This window comes from Elgaria multicarinata, chromosome 16 (assembly GCF_023053635.1).
Source record: "Elgaria multicarinata webbii isolate HBS135686 ecotype San Diego chromosome 16, rElgMul1.1.pri, whole genome shotgun sequence".
Lineage (NCBI taxonomy): Eukaryota > Metazoa > Chordata > Lepidosauria > Squamata > Anguidae > Elgaria > Elgaria multicarinata.
In genome coordinates this window covers 9,422,437-9,437,159 of record NC_086186.1, presented here as the reverse complement: position 1 = coordinate 9,437,159, position 14,723 = coordinate 9,422,437, and the positions used below count along the sequence as shown (strand labels likewise).

The 14,723-nt window shown below is 43.9% G+C and overlaps 1 protein-coding gene across 1 annotated transcript in view; it reads right to left on the bottom strand.

Moving 5' to 3' along the window:
* The window catches only part of CSK (C-terminal Src kinase), an 83,193-nt gene that overhangs the window by 66,723 nt on the left and 1,747 nt on the right, over positions 1–14,723 (bottom strand). The window lies entirely within an intron of this gene.

Sequence of the window (14,723 nt, the reverse complement as noted above, 5' to 3'; positions counted from 1 at the left end):
GAAGAGGAAATTTCACCAGCTTCCCCATATATACAAATGACACCTGGTGAAATTCCCTTTTCAATACAACTGTTAAAGATACAGGAGCCCTGTTCTCCTTTTCATATCGTCACCCTATTCTATGGTCCACAACCATGCCCCCCCCCCCTTTTCCAAACGGACTGGCTGCCGGCCACCCATTTGATGCACATAGAATAGCGGGATGTGTGTTTAAACTGTGTGGAGGTAAGTGTTCTAGCCACAGCGTGGGGGTGGATAACAGAACCACGGGGCACAGGGTGTTCTCATTCACTTCGCAAGCCTGCTTGTCGTGATCCACACTAAAAGAATGAGTTCTGTATTAGTACCCAGGAGGATTCCTGCATTGAGCAGGGGGTTGGACTCGATGGCCTTGTAGGCCCTTTCCAACTCTACAATTCTATGATTCTATGTCATTTACCAAGGACAAATTTGCCCATCTAGAGCATTTCAGAGCAGGCCCAGGGCTCCTCGTAGCCTGCAGTCAAGCTGCAACGGCTGTGCTTGCCTTAGACCAGTACTGCCGGAAACGAAGGGAGCTGAGCGCCTTTCCTCCTCATGTCCCAGAGCCATTTCAAAATTAAATCTCGACTCAAGCCTAATTGGCAAGTAATTTAATTGCCTGTAAACAAAACAAAACAAAACTCCAGAAAACTCACCCTCTAGTCAAGGAGTAAAGTGCTGAAATGCTGAGCAGAAGCCAGAGTAGTCTTCTGGATAAAAGCAGCACTTGGGAGCTTATCTTAACATGCAAGATGGTGCCTGGCTTTTACAATAATGTCACAAGCGTCTAGTCCATAATCTAAAATCTGCCGACTCTAAATCTCAATTGTGCCACAGAAATCCCAGTATTAGTATACGACTTCTGACATTAATCGTGCCCTGATGCCTTACCATTATTGGGTCGAATTTTCTCAATGTATTGATCGAAATGTATGTTTCAAAGGTAGTTCCATTTGTAGCAAAAATTGATTATTATTATTATTATTATTTATTTATATAGCACCATCAATGTACATGGTGCTGTACAGAGTAAAACAGTAAATAGCAAGACTCTGCCGCATAGGCTTACAATCTAATAAAATCATAGTAAAACAATAAGGAGGGGAAGAGAATGCAAACAGGCACAGGGTAGGGTAAGCAGGCACAGGGTAGGGTAAAACTAACAGTATAAAGTCTGCACAACATCAAGTTTTAAAAGCTTTAGGAAAAAGAAAAGTTTTTAGTTGAGCTTTAAAAGCTGCGATTGAACTTGTAGTTCTCAAATGTTCTGGAAGAGCGTTCCAGGCGTAAGGGGCAGCAGAAGAAAATGGACGGAGCCGAGCAAGGGAAGTAGAGGCCCTTGGGCAGGCGAGAAACATGCTAAAAGGACTCTTCTTAAACGGTCTTAATACATGTGTGGATTCTTCCCCTATATGGCTTGGGACCAAACTATTTTCTTCCATAAAAATGTCCCTGGGTTTTAAGACCTTCTGGAGAGGCGCTTCTTGGAAAAGACCACCTCGAGCGCCCCCCTGCTGCCCCTTTGCCTGTTAGCGCCCCCCTATGCTATCCCACCGCCCCCAAGGGGGCAGTACTGCCCACTTTGGGAACCACTGGGGTAGATGGTGCCATTGGGTTGAATCCAGACAGAGTCATGCTTAGAGTAGACCCATGGAAATCAATGGGTACAAATTGGTCATGACTAACTTCTGTCCCATTAGTTTCAATTCTGCAACAATGCTGGAAATTGCCCCTAGACCAGGATGATAATGCACTAGACTTGTATTAAAATTCTGAAGAGGTTTAGTACATCTACCAGAACTTTTGGAGCAGAGTTTTCAGTGACCAGAACAGAATGTTCAATCGAATTTGACGTTTTGTTGAATGACATTCTTAAGTGACAGATGTCCTGAAAAACAACTTAAAACATGAAAAATGTTGACCAGATGTAATCTACCATTGCGTAGTTTTTGGCTAACTTTACCTAAAGAATTCCCCCACCCCGGTCCGAAACATCCATGAAAGGTTTATATGCCACTCCTTAACGGCAGGAATTGCTTAATTTTGCATTTCCGGGATTGTTAGCATTTAAAAGTCTTCCTGACCTCATGGTTCAACTGTGCCCAAAAGGAGAGGAGGAAGTTGCTATTCGATAAGAGTAAAGAGAACACCACTAAGAAAACAGGTAAAGACCAGTCTTTTTAACAGAAAGCTGTGCAACCATCAGAGGAATCCAACAAGAATAGCTTCATTCTGTTTGCATGGATCATCAAATCGCAAGTTACACTTCAGCTTAAAAAGCAAAACAAAACTACAACACCCATGACCAAACATTTCTTGGCGTGCTGCAACATGTGCCAATATTTGATGAGCATCGAATATACAATCCAACTGACAATATGACCTCCCAAATGGACTGCTTTGACTGTTCCTGTTGTGTTATAGGTCTTCCTTATATCCATCTGCTGTAATTGGGTAAAACCCAACATAGAGTAAACCATTAAAATGAATGGGACTTAAGTTAGCCATGACTAAATTAAGTCCAATTCATTTCAATGGTTCTGCTCTAAGTAGGACTCATGTTGGAGTTCACCCATTGTTCCCATATTTCTTGCCTAATCTCAGACCCTGGAAAAGAGGTGCCTTAGTATCAGTGAGGTGGAGGAAAAGGTTATCAATGGCTGATGGCTAAGTGCAACCTTCAGTATCAGAGGCAGTAAGTAGGCAGTGCCTACTCCGAGGGAAGCTCGGAGGGTGGTGACAAGAGAGAGGGCCTTCTCTGTGGTGGCCCCCCAACTGTGGAACAATCTCCCTGATGAGGCCCGCGTAGCGCCAACATTGTCATCTTTTTGGCGCCAGGTCAAGACTTTTCTCTTCTCCCAGGCATTTAGCAATATGTTAAGACTGTGGGTCTATTTTTTCTGTTTTTTGTTTTTTTGGCTCATCGTTTTTAAAGTTGTTATAATGGTCTTAAATGTATGTGTATTTTGCTTGTTTTTGTGGTTTTTAATCTATGTATATTTTTTAAAGTGTTTTTATCTTATGTGAACTGCTCAGACAGCTTCAGCTATGGGGCGGTATACAAATGCAATCAATCAATCAATAAAATATACACTAGTTGTTGGGGAACATGGCTTTGAGGGTGCTGTTGCACCATGTCCTGCTTGTTCATCCCTGTTCGACAGCTAGTTGGCCAATGTGTGAACAGAGTGCTGGACTAGATGGACCCTCGGTCTGATCCAGCAGGGCTCTTTTTATGTTCTTGGGGGGTTGGAAATTGTTCCAGCGCTTCATTTCTCCACGGGAAATGCTCCATTTCAATAAAAATGAACGTATGCCAATTGGAAACCAAATATTTTATTCACTCAATACAATATGAGGCAGGCATAGCCGTTTCAAAGTTTTTCAGGTGGTTATCCCTAGGATACATACATGCCATTGAAATACATATATCTCACAGAATGAAACGGAACTAATAAAGAATGGTGGTGAAACTGAAGGAGCTCCAGCAACCTTAGTGGAAGAGAGGTGAACGCTGTTGAAATAGATGAGCTTGTCTTTTCATCAGACTCTGGTATGTAGAAGCCAGAGGTTCTAGTAAATTTTTTTAAAATGAAGCAGCTCCTAGGGAGGTTGAGGGCTCTCCCACACTGGAGGCATTCAAGAGGCAGCTGGACAAGCATCTGTCAGGGATGCTTTAGGGTGGATTCCTGCATGGAGCAGGGGGTTGGACTCGATGGCCTTGTAGGCCCCTTCCAACTCTACTTATTATTATCATTATTATTATTATTATTATTATTATTATTATTATTATTATTATTTATATAGCACCATCAATGTACATGGTGCTATATAGAGTAAAACAATAAAATAGCAAGACCCTGCCGCATAGGCTTACATTCTAATAAAACCATAATAAAACAATAAGGAGGGGAAGAGAATGCAAACAGGCACAGGGTAGGGTAAACAGGCACTGGGTAGGGTAAAACTAACAGTATAAAGTCAGAACAAAATCAAGTTTTAAAAGCTTTATTCTATGATTCTCTGAAGTCTGACCACCTTGACTGTATATTACCTCCAGTATTAGAGACGGCATGCCTCTGTACTGGGGAATACAAACGAGAAGGTGCTACTACACTCATGTCCTACTTATACATTTCCTACTGTAGCAACAGAATGCTGGACTAGATTAGGGTGACCATATGAAAAGCAGGACAGGGCTCCTGTATCTTTAACAGTTGTATTGAAAAGGGAATTTCAGCAGGTGTCATTTGTATATATGGAAAACCTGGTGAAATTTCCTCTTCATCACAATAGTTAAAGCTACTGGTGCCTTCCCCTCTTTTAAATTTGGTCACTCTAGTATAGCTCCTGCACCTTTAACTGCTGTGATGAAGAGGGAATTTCACCAGGTTCTCCATATATACAAATGACACCTGATGAAATTCCCATTTCTATGCAACTGTTAAAAATACAGGCGCCCTGTCCTCCTTTTCATATGGTCACCCTAGACTAGATGAGACTTTGGTCTGATCCAGCAGGGCCCTTCCTATGTCCTTAACTATCAGCCCATGATTAGTTCTTTTCAATGGACAACTCATGCTTTTCTTTTCCTCCCCCCCCCCCAGTTTTGAACCATTAAAATGTCACCACTGGAGGTCCTCCAAATGACTGATCTAAAGTGTTTCCATTTTTAGCACGTACCACTTCCTTCCTTGAACAGAGATAAACTGATCCCGCCTTCCACAGCTGCAAGGACCACCAGATCACAGCAAACCAGAGCTGAGCTAGTAAGACACATCGACACGCCTTGGTCTCCGCAATTGGCTCAGACTTGCTGAGCGTGTTACGCAGGGGCGGTTCTCCTGTTCTGCTATTTTAGATAGTTCCCCCTTTCAACGTCGGGTCGAGCTTCTAAAGACTGCATGAAAACTATCTTGCTGACAGATACAGACAAAGAGACACAGAGACAGGGCCCAAACTTGTATTTTAGCATAGTTCCTCCTTAGAGCTCTGGGTCAGTTTCCCACTACCACCACGATTTGTCCAGACATAGGAAGCTGCCTTATGCCAGGTCAAACTATTTGCCATCTAGCCCAAGCTGGCGCCCTCCAGATGCGTTGGGACTGCAACTCCCATCATTCCAAGCCACCACGGCCAATGATGGAAGTTGCAGTAGAACACATCTGGAAGATAGCTAAGTTAGGCAAGGCTGATCTAGCCAAATATTGTCTTCTGCGGTAGAGTTCTCAAATTTGCCTTTTGTGCGGCCACTTGAAAATTGCTGGGAGTCTTGGATGACCACGTAATAAACTTTGTGGAGGGCGGCTTTATAAATCAAAGCACATATATATATAATATTTTAATAACACTTCTTTCTTTAGCGTCGTTGCAGTATGAAAATCATCGATTCTAGGCCAGGCTACTGAGAAGGGCCCCTTTAACAGGGTGTTCTTTTAAAAGAGAAAAATTAGGAGTTTGCACCAGTGCCATTATTGGGGGGGGGGGATCACAATGCCCTAAGACTTGTTAGTCCACTTGATAATCCGGTCCTGGTCAAAAAGGCCTCGATCTCCATGGTTAGAAAATCACTCAATCAAGTGCAAGGCTGGGATGCGATTCTAAGGATTTATTATTTATTCACTTAAAGATTTTTAACCTGCCTTTCAGGGCGCACTGTCCTCACAAGGCAGTTTACAACATTACAAAAACGTGAACATACCAATGACAAACACACACACACAGAGAGAGAGAGAGAGAGGAGGAGGAGGAGCAGCAGCAGCAGCAGCAAATGATTTCTGAGCACCAAATGCAGTCTAGAATAAATATGGGTTTCAGACCTATGTATATCTCTGGGGAGAGCATTCCAGAGGTGTGGGGCTACCACTGAGAAAGCCCTAAACCTTGTACCCACAAGCCAAATGGCTTTCACTGGTAGGTTGGAGAGTAGGGCACCTGATGCTGACCTTAACATACAAGTGAAGGTAGTCTTCCAGATAATGTGGTGTCAAACTATTTCAGGCTTTAATGGCCAAAACCGTCATCTTGAATTGAGCCCAGAAACTAACAGACAGCCAATGTAAATGATACAGATTAGGAGTAATATGATTCGAAGTCACACAGAGAGCTTTTGCCAGTCATTGTCTTGTTCAAAACATGAGTTGGGAAGACAACCTCCTGAAAGGCATTGGTCACACACAACCAATTCTGGTTTCATATACATAAAAATGAGTAACCGAGTACCTGGAATTTTTTTCCAACCCCGTCTAGATTCTCAGCATACAATTAAGACATCTTTCTTGGAAGTGGATCCATCCGCGTCATATGGGAAGAACTTACACTTTTATTTAGGGCATAGCTCCAAGATCTCTTCCTGTGGTAACAGGAAATGCAATCAAAGGAGAAGTTCAGTAGTTTCCTGGGTGAAACTCATCTCTTCCACTGTACAGAGATGGGAAGTTCTACTCCAACACTTCTAGAGAAACCACTAGGTTGGGGGCGGCTGGAGTGAAAGGTAGCCATTCCTGGTATGAAATGCAGGAAGGAAGAGATCAAAAAGGAAATAATGTCTAGAGGTGGGGTGGTGGAATAAGGCCATAGCTAGACCTAAGGTTTATCCCAGGATTGTCCTGGGGTCAAACCTGTTCATCTAAGTGCCACACAGGGCATCCAGCGCTCAGGCAGGGATGAACCCGGGATGATCCTGGGATAAACCCTAGGTCTAGCTATGGCCTAAGAGAGCTTGATCCAAAATTAAAAGTAGTGAATACATTAAGCCTCATCACGTACACTTTTAAGCCAGGATTCAGTTACCCACACCAGCCAAAACAATTAGCTTGCTCCAAACTGCGGAACACGGTGTAATGGCCTCACTTAATTTGGCTGCTAGCAATACAAACAGAGAACAAAGCACTGTCTCGTCCAATAACTCAGCAGGGTACAAACAAAAGCTTCCCACCAACAGTATAAAACAAACACCACAAGTGTGGAGCCCTAAAAGTGCTGTTTTAAACAGAAATTGCCCGGTGGTTGCCTAGCTGCAGATAGCCTGTTTGAATCTGCTGCTAGCGACGTGCTTTATTGAGCCTTGATTACATCAAGAGTAATTACAGCACGCAGCCACAGCAAAAGCAAATTACATACCACTAGCTTTATCTCAGGGATAACATTAGATGCACTTATTCCAAAGAGAGTGGGGTGGGTAGGGGGTGGGGTGGTGGAGTTAAGCACAAATGCATCCTTAGCTTGACGAGGGGTCACGACATTTCAAAAGAGATGTATGAGCATCATTTAATGGGCACCGCAAAACCTCAGCTTCCATACACAGAATCTCAGACCACAGCAAAGTGCCCTATTATCTCATCATTAGGCAAGGAAGCACACCATCAAAACGAACAGGGCTCACTAAAGTAGCCCACTGCACGGAACCAGGTTCGATCAGGGCGTGTCAGCGTCACTGTATATATTTTTGCTCTTGATCAGGTTTAGCAACGCCGGCTGACAGCTGGCCACAAAGAAAGCGAAGAGCAAAGAAGTTGGATTTGCAGTTGGGTGTCTCTAGAACGGCCGTCCCCAGCCCAGTGCCCTCCAAATGTGCTGGATAATGGGAGTTGCAGTCCTACACACCTGGAGAGTGCCAGGTTAGAGAAGGCTGCTTTTTAAATTTTATTTTTAATTTTTCCCTTTTTTTTAATATACGTACATGGATTTATATATCTCCATAGCAATGAATTCATATGAAACACATACAACTTTCTACCAATTATACATAGGCTTCAACAAAAGTGGACCAGATTTCCAAATAAATATTGATTTGAAGGTGGAGTCTACATGCCACCCATTCAAATGTGGAAAGCGTTATATGGTCCTAGATCCATTGCATTATAGGAGGTGAGCATTTATCCTTCCAATGTTGTAACAGCAGTTCTTTTAGCTTTCAAAAGGGCACAGAGAATCCATCGACACGGACCATTTGTCGATTTCCATGAAGCAGGTAAATAATTGAAAAGAGTGTGTAATTCAATGAATATGAAAGTCTGCTCCAGTACAAAATTTATCTGCGTCATAACCTCCTCCCAAAAAGAAGTAGCTAGTGGATATTGCCAAAACATAGGCTTAAAAGAAGCATTAGCTGTATTGCACCACCAGTAATCAGCCAATTTAGACAATTCCTTATTAATGAGACGTCGTGGCATTCAGAAGACATGAAAAAAAAAGTTATGATGAATAAGATGCAGTTTACAATCCATAGATGCCAAAGCGGCAATCCACTGCTTAGGCACATTGTGATGATGTCCACAGCGGTTTCTCAAAGTCCCAAAGTCCAGAAAGATTGGGGACCTCTGCTCTAGAGAGACACCCAATGAAAACCCACGCACCAGGAGACCACGTCCAATGGTTAAGCTAGCAGCTGAGCAATCAACTCAGGGCTAGAGAGTTTTTCCAACGGGACCAAGATTAATAGAGTCCTCAGAAATGGAGGAGGAAAGCTTCTCCAGAGACACCCAAACATCATCTTGAGAGAGAAACAGACCATTTCTTCTGCAATTTCACCATACAAGCAGCAATCAGAGAGCCCAGAAGTGTCCCAAGGGTGGACCAGCAACGCTGTCGCATCACAGCAACAGGAGCTGTTACCCTCATAGAATCGTAGAATAGTAGAGTTGGAAGGGGCCTCTAAGGCCATCGAGTCCAACCCCCTGCTCAATGCAGGAATCCACCTTAAAGCATCCCTGACAGATGGCTGTCCAGCTGCCTCTTGAAGGCCTCTAGTGTGGGAGAGCCCACCACTTCCCTGGGTAATTGGTTCCATTGTCGGCTCAAGCCATCCACCTGACAAAGGTGATCAAACCCAGCTTTGTTCAAGAATGAAGGCAAACCTGCCACAGTGGCCTTATGAACTTGCTGGCTATGTCGACGTGAGCAGCTGTGCCCACTTTCTCCAGTAAGCCCTCTGTGATGACACCAGTTGGCAAAGCCAACCACCATGTGATAACACCATTTGGCAAATCCAACTGCCTACCAATTTCCTTGCTTAATCAGACCAGCAACCCATCTGCCCAAGGGTCTCTACTTCCCTTGCTCGGCTCCGTCCATTTTCTTCTGCTGCCTCTTAAGCCTGGAACGCTCTTCCAAAACATTTGAGAACTACAAGTTCAATCGCAGCTTTTAAAGCTCAGCTAAAAACTTTTCTTTTTCCTAAAGCTTTTAAAACTTGATTTTGTTCTGACTTTTATACTGTTAGTTTTACTCTACCCTGTGCCTGTTTGGTGCATTCTCTTCCCCTCCTTATTGTTTTATTATGATTTTATTAGAATGTAAGCCTATGCGGCAGGGTCTTGCTATTTTATTGTTTTACTCTGTACAGCACCATGTACATTGATGGCGCTATATAAATAAATAAATAAATAATAATAATAATAATAATAATAATAATCTGAAACCAGACTCTGGTTCCGGCAACGGCCAAATATCTCCAGCTATTTTGCACTATGTCTACCAGATTTGTTTATTATTAAGATTATTATTAAGATTATTTTCATTATGGCAGGCATTTGATTGATTTATTATTTTACGTTGCCCAGGGGCTTTTGCACTTATCATCTGCAAGAATTCTTTTTGTTTTGTTAGCATTTTATTTATTTTATTTCAAGATATTTTACCCTGTTTCTTTAGGTAACAAATTCAGAGTGGCTAACAGAGTTCAACTAACGTAATGTAAAAAATACAAGCTCGTTAAAATTATTAACGTAGCCATCATATTAAATCACATGTAAAATAGGAAGCAGCACAGGAAAAACAGCTATGTCAACAGATCTCTACGTGCAGGCGGTTGTGTGTGTGTGTTATATAGATACAGCCACACAAGCAAACACACACACAAACTTCTATGGAAAGTAGCTTAGTGGTAGCTCAGTGTACACTGATTATTTATTTATACATGTATATCCCATCGTTCTTCTAAAGAACATAAGGCAGAGCATACGTGCTTTGGTGCTAGGGTTGTAGATCAGTGGTAGAGAGTGAACGTGGAGTGGAAAATGTTCCAGTGCTTTATTTTTCCACGGAAAATGTTCACTTTCCTAAATTCATTAATAAAAATGAGCCGACTACAAGCACTATATTAGGCAACACTGTCTGTTTCAAAGCTGTAATTAATGTTTTTTTTCAGGTGATTATCCTTAGCATGCTGTACATATATGTCATTGAAGTACATCTGTCTCTCAGAGTGAAATGGAGCTCATAAATAGAGGCAATAGCTAGACAGGGCTTTATCCCGGGGTGAACCCCGGGATTGTCCCTGTGCATCCACATGACGCACAGGGGATCCCGGGATCAGGGAGGGATGGTCCTTCCCTTGCCCCAGGATCTCGCCCTTCACTTTGGCCCTGGTTTTTCCGCGGTCCCGGGCTGAGCCCGAGACTGCAGAATGTGTAGCAAGTTGCCGCAGGTTAACCCAGCTTCACGCGATTCTTCAGGAGCGCTGCGCCCATCGAGGGTAGGATGCGGGGAGCGAGGAAAATAATTTAAATTTTAAAAAGCACTTACCTTTTGCGCATGAGCGTTTGTGCGCTGCTGTCCCTTTAAAAAATAAAAGTAATGGCAGGCACAACACCTCTCCTTCTGAGGTCGTCGCGCATCACGTGTAGACAGAGGAGGGATCTCGTGTTAAACACAACGCAAAATCTTCCCTCCTCCGTCGCGGGACAACAGGTAGGTCTAGCTAAGACCAGAGACAGCAAAACTGAATGTGTCCCAATAACTTTAGTTGTCTGCACATCATGAACATTTCTTTGGGTTGTTAAAATTAATTGGTGAGTCAACAGTTTTCGGTACCTATCGGTTTTTTCTAAAATTTAAACAATGTAACTGAACTATCTGGTTTCAATTTTAAAATGTACAGCGATACAATTTCTACCCAATATAACATTTGTATCACATTAAGTGCGCTTTAATTTTCCCCATGAAATATTTCAAGGGCAAATACTTATAATGTGATGTATTGGGACAAAGATTAACATGGGATACTAAGTTTACTAAATACAAGTAAAATAATCATGCTGAATTAGATTTACCTTGGGCAGAGGTGGACAGTATGCAGATGTCCAAATGTTTTGACCATCAACCCTAGACAGCATAGCTATTGGTGGTGGATGATGGGAGTTGTAGGCCAAAACATCTGGAGGACCACAAGTTGCCGACTCTGGCTCTTGGGCACCAGAATGTTTTCCGATGCAAACTGAATATTTTCCTGTGCAAATGACCCTAATGCAAAATTAACCTAATTTGCATTGGAGGATTTTCAAGAAAATCCAGATCACTAATGGTAAAGCATTTGCTTTCTAAGCAAAAGGTTGCAGGTTCAATCTCCAGGCAGAGCTAGGAAAGACGCCTGTCTGAAACTCTCCACCACCCAGTGAATGCAGATAATATGGAGATAAAATGTGGACATCTATGGTCTCGATATAAGGATGTAAGAATGTAAGAAGAGCCCTGCTGGATCAAATCAAGGGTCCACCTCATCCAGAACTCTGTTCACACAGTAGCCAACCAGCTATCCACAGGAAACCCACAAGCAGGATACCAGTGCAACAGCACCCTCCTACCCATGTTCCCCACCAAATGGTGTACATAGGCACACTGCCTCTGACACTGGAGGTGGCATATATAGGCATCAGAATTAGTAGGCATTGATAGCCTTCTCCAGGAATTTGTCCAACCCTCTTTAAAAGCCATCCAAATTGGTGGCCATCACTACATCTTGTGGGAGCAAATTCCATAGTTTAACTGTCTACTGTGTGAAGAAGTCCTTCCTTTTATCTGTCCTGAATCTCCCACCCATCAGCTTTATGGGATGACCCCACTGGGTTCTAGTATTAGGAGAGAGAGAAATGTCTCCCTATCCACTTTCTCCACACCATGTGTAATTTATACGTTCCCAAATTGCTGCCACTTAAAATCCAAATGCCTGCTGAAATGAACAGTCTTGGCTAGACCTGTGAAAGAATTGAGCCAGGTGGATCTCCCCTGGGAGGGCTTTACACAGTTTTTGTGCCACCACAGAAAAGACACTGTCAATGGGGGTGGGGGGATGTTTTTTAAAAAATATTGTGTGACATTTTGGACACAGGCGAAACTAGCCTAGCATAAATAATGGACTGAAAGTGGTCTTAGCCAGTGTCAACCCACTGAAATCTATGGAACCTGAGTAACTCACAACTGAAGCTTCATTGATTTCAATGGGTCTACTCCAAGTATGGCTCCAACCTATTCTTAATAAGGAACCCAGAGTGGGGCGGTATCACCAAATTTTGTTGGAACCTCTTACACTGATCACAATGAACATGTTTTTTTTTAAATCCAAAAGACAAGATCATTCAACAGGGGGATTTATGTGCACGTTTTCAGAAATGTTTCAAGCTACTTCCTTTTAACCAGTTCAGGATCATGTTTTTATTCAGGCTTGGGGGCTGCACTCAGACCCCGGACACTGCATGCCGACCAATGTCTTCCAAAAAATGTCGGAACGATCCTAGTTAGGAAAAACGGCAGCCGCACTCCTGCTAATGAAAAGTACAACTAGACAAGCACACATGCTAGAAAACGTACCTGAGTTCAAATAGTCTCGCAGGTGTGTGAGAGCACCGGATCGCAGCCACAGCTGCCTCCAGCAAGACTAAACAGCTTAAGCTGAAACAGGCAACCATACCAGCTCAACTCGAATGAGAAAGATAAGCCCTTGGCAAACAAATTTGATGGCGGAAATAGGTGGCAGAGAGTTGTCGGGGAAACCTTGACAGATTTGATAGCTGCAACTCACTCGACTTTGCTCTCTCAAGAAGTCAACTTCCTTCTGCAGCAATGCAAGAAATATGCCATCTTCCGGTACGGCCCAGCAAATCAGGCAATGAGTAGCATTTTCTCTCCCTTTTTTATGTCTTTCTCCCCACATTCCTCTAAGAAGCTCTTATTTCTTCCTTTTCTACACAGACATACACACACAGAAACCCAAACACACTTAAATCCCATCCTCACGACAACCCTGTGGGGTAGGCTAGGTTGAGAAAATGGACTGCCCCAAGGTTAGCCAAATGGCTGAAGCCTTCAGCCGAGGTTTCCTCAAGTCCACCACATCACACTGGAACTAGCGATGACACCAAATTTCGTAATGAGTTAGCTCAGTGATCGAAACCCACCTGTTCCTAATGCTCATAAGAACGTAAGAGGTGCCATGCTGGATCAACCCAAGGGTCCATCTAGTCCAGCACTGTTCACACAGTGGTCAACCAGCCGTCGACCAGGAACCAACAAAGCAGGCCATGTTGCAACAGCACCCTCCCACCCATGTTCCCCAGCAACTGCTGCACACAAGTTTACTGCCTCAGATACTGGAGGTAGCATATAACTATCAGGGCTAGTAGCCACGGATAGCCACGGATAGCCTCTCTCTCCTTGTTGCTGTTGCAATTCCAATAAGCCCTATGGCATGTTGCAAGTTGCCTCCCTGGGAAACATGTATATGAAAGAGCACATAAGAAGAGCTGTGCTGGATCAGGCCAAGGCCCATCTCATCCAGCTTTCTATTCACACAGTGGCCAACTACTGGGTAGGCCTGGAAAAATCTCCTGCCTGAAATTCTGGAGAGCCATTGCTGCCCATCAACGAGTTGACAAGATTGGGCCAGATGGACCCAGGGTCTGACTCTGTAGAAGGCAACTTCCTTTGATCCTATGAGTTAACTGCTGGGTTGTTTAGGAGAGGAAGGGAGCATGGGTCCAGGTCCGCGCATCACGCTGCATCACCAACGAAGGAGCCATTTATGAGCTGTGGGGTAAATGTGGAAGAAGGAGGCGTGCTGCTGGCACCGCACCCACTCTCTCATTTAAGAGCATAAGAAGAGGTATACTGGATCAGACCAAGGGTCCATCTTGTCCAACATTCTGCTCATACAGTGGTCATCCAGCGATGCATGCGAAACCCACACGCAGCACATTAGTGCAACAGCACCCTTCCACTCATATTCCCCAGCAACTAGTGTACATAGGCCTAGTGCCTCTGAGGTAGCCTATAGCCATCAGGACTAGTAGCAGCCATTGATAGCCTCATCCCCCACGAAAGCGTCAAATCCCCTTGTCAAGCCATCCAAAGTGTTGGCCATCACTACATCTTGGGGTAGTGAATTCTTCACCGCCGCATGAAGAAATACCTCTTTTATCTGTCTCGAACCTCCCACCATTCTGGCAGCCTCCACCCATGTTCCCCTCCCACCAGTTGCTGGGGAGCATGGGTGGTACAATACTGTTTCTACCATGCCTTGCTTGTGGGTTCCTGGTCGAAGGCTGGTTGGCCACTTGTGTGAACAGAATGCTAGTCTAGATGGACCCTTGGGGCTCTTCTTCAGTCCACGGGGCGACCTCACTGGGCTCTAGCATCAAGAGAGAGGGAGAAAAATGCCTTCCTCACCACTTTTTCCACGCTGCTCTTTTCATTTAGCTGAGGACGTCAGTTCCGAGGGAATCTGGATCCGGAGAGAGTTGCAAAGCGGCGGCTTTAATCAGCTGTCGCCAGACCTTTAAATTAGCAGAGGCTACACTCTGCGCCGCACCCTTGAGCTTTTTTAAATCTCTTATCCCATCAAATGTAACCGGGAAACCTTGTTAGATCTCTGCATTTCCCCCACGCGCACCCAGCCTCCTGTCAGGTTGGCTCGTGTGACAACAGAG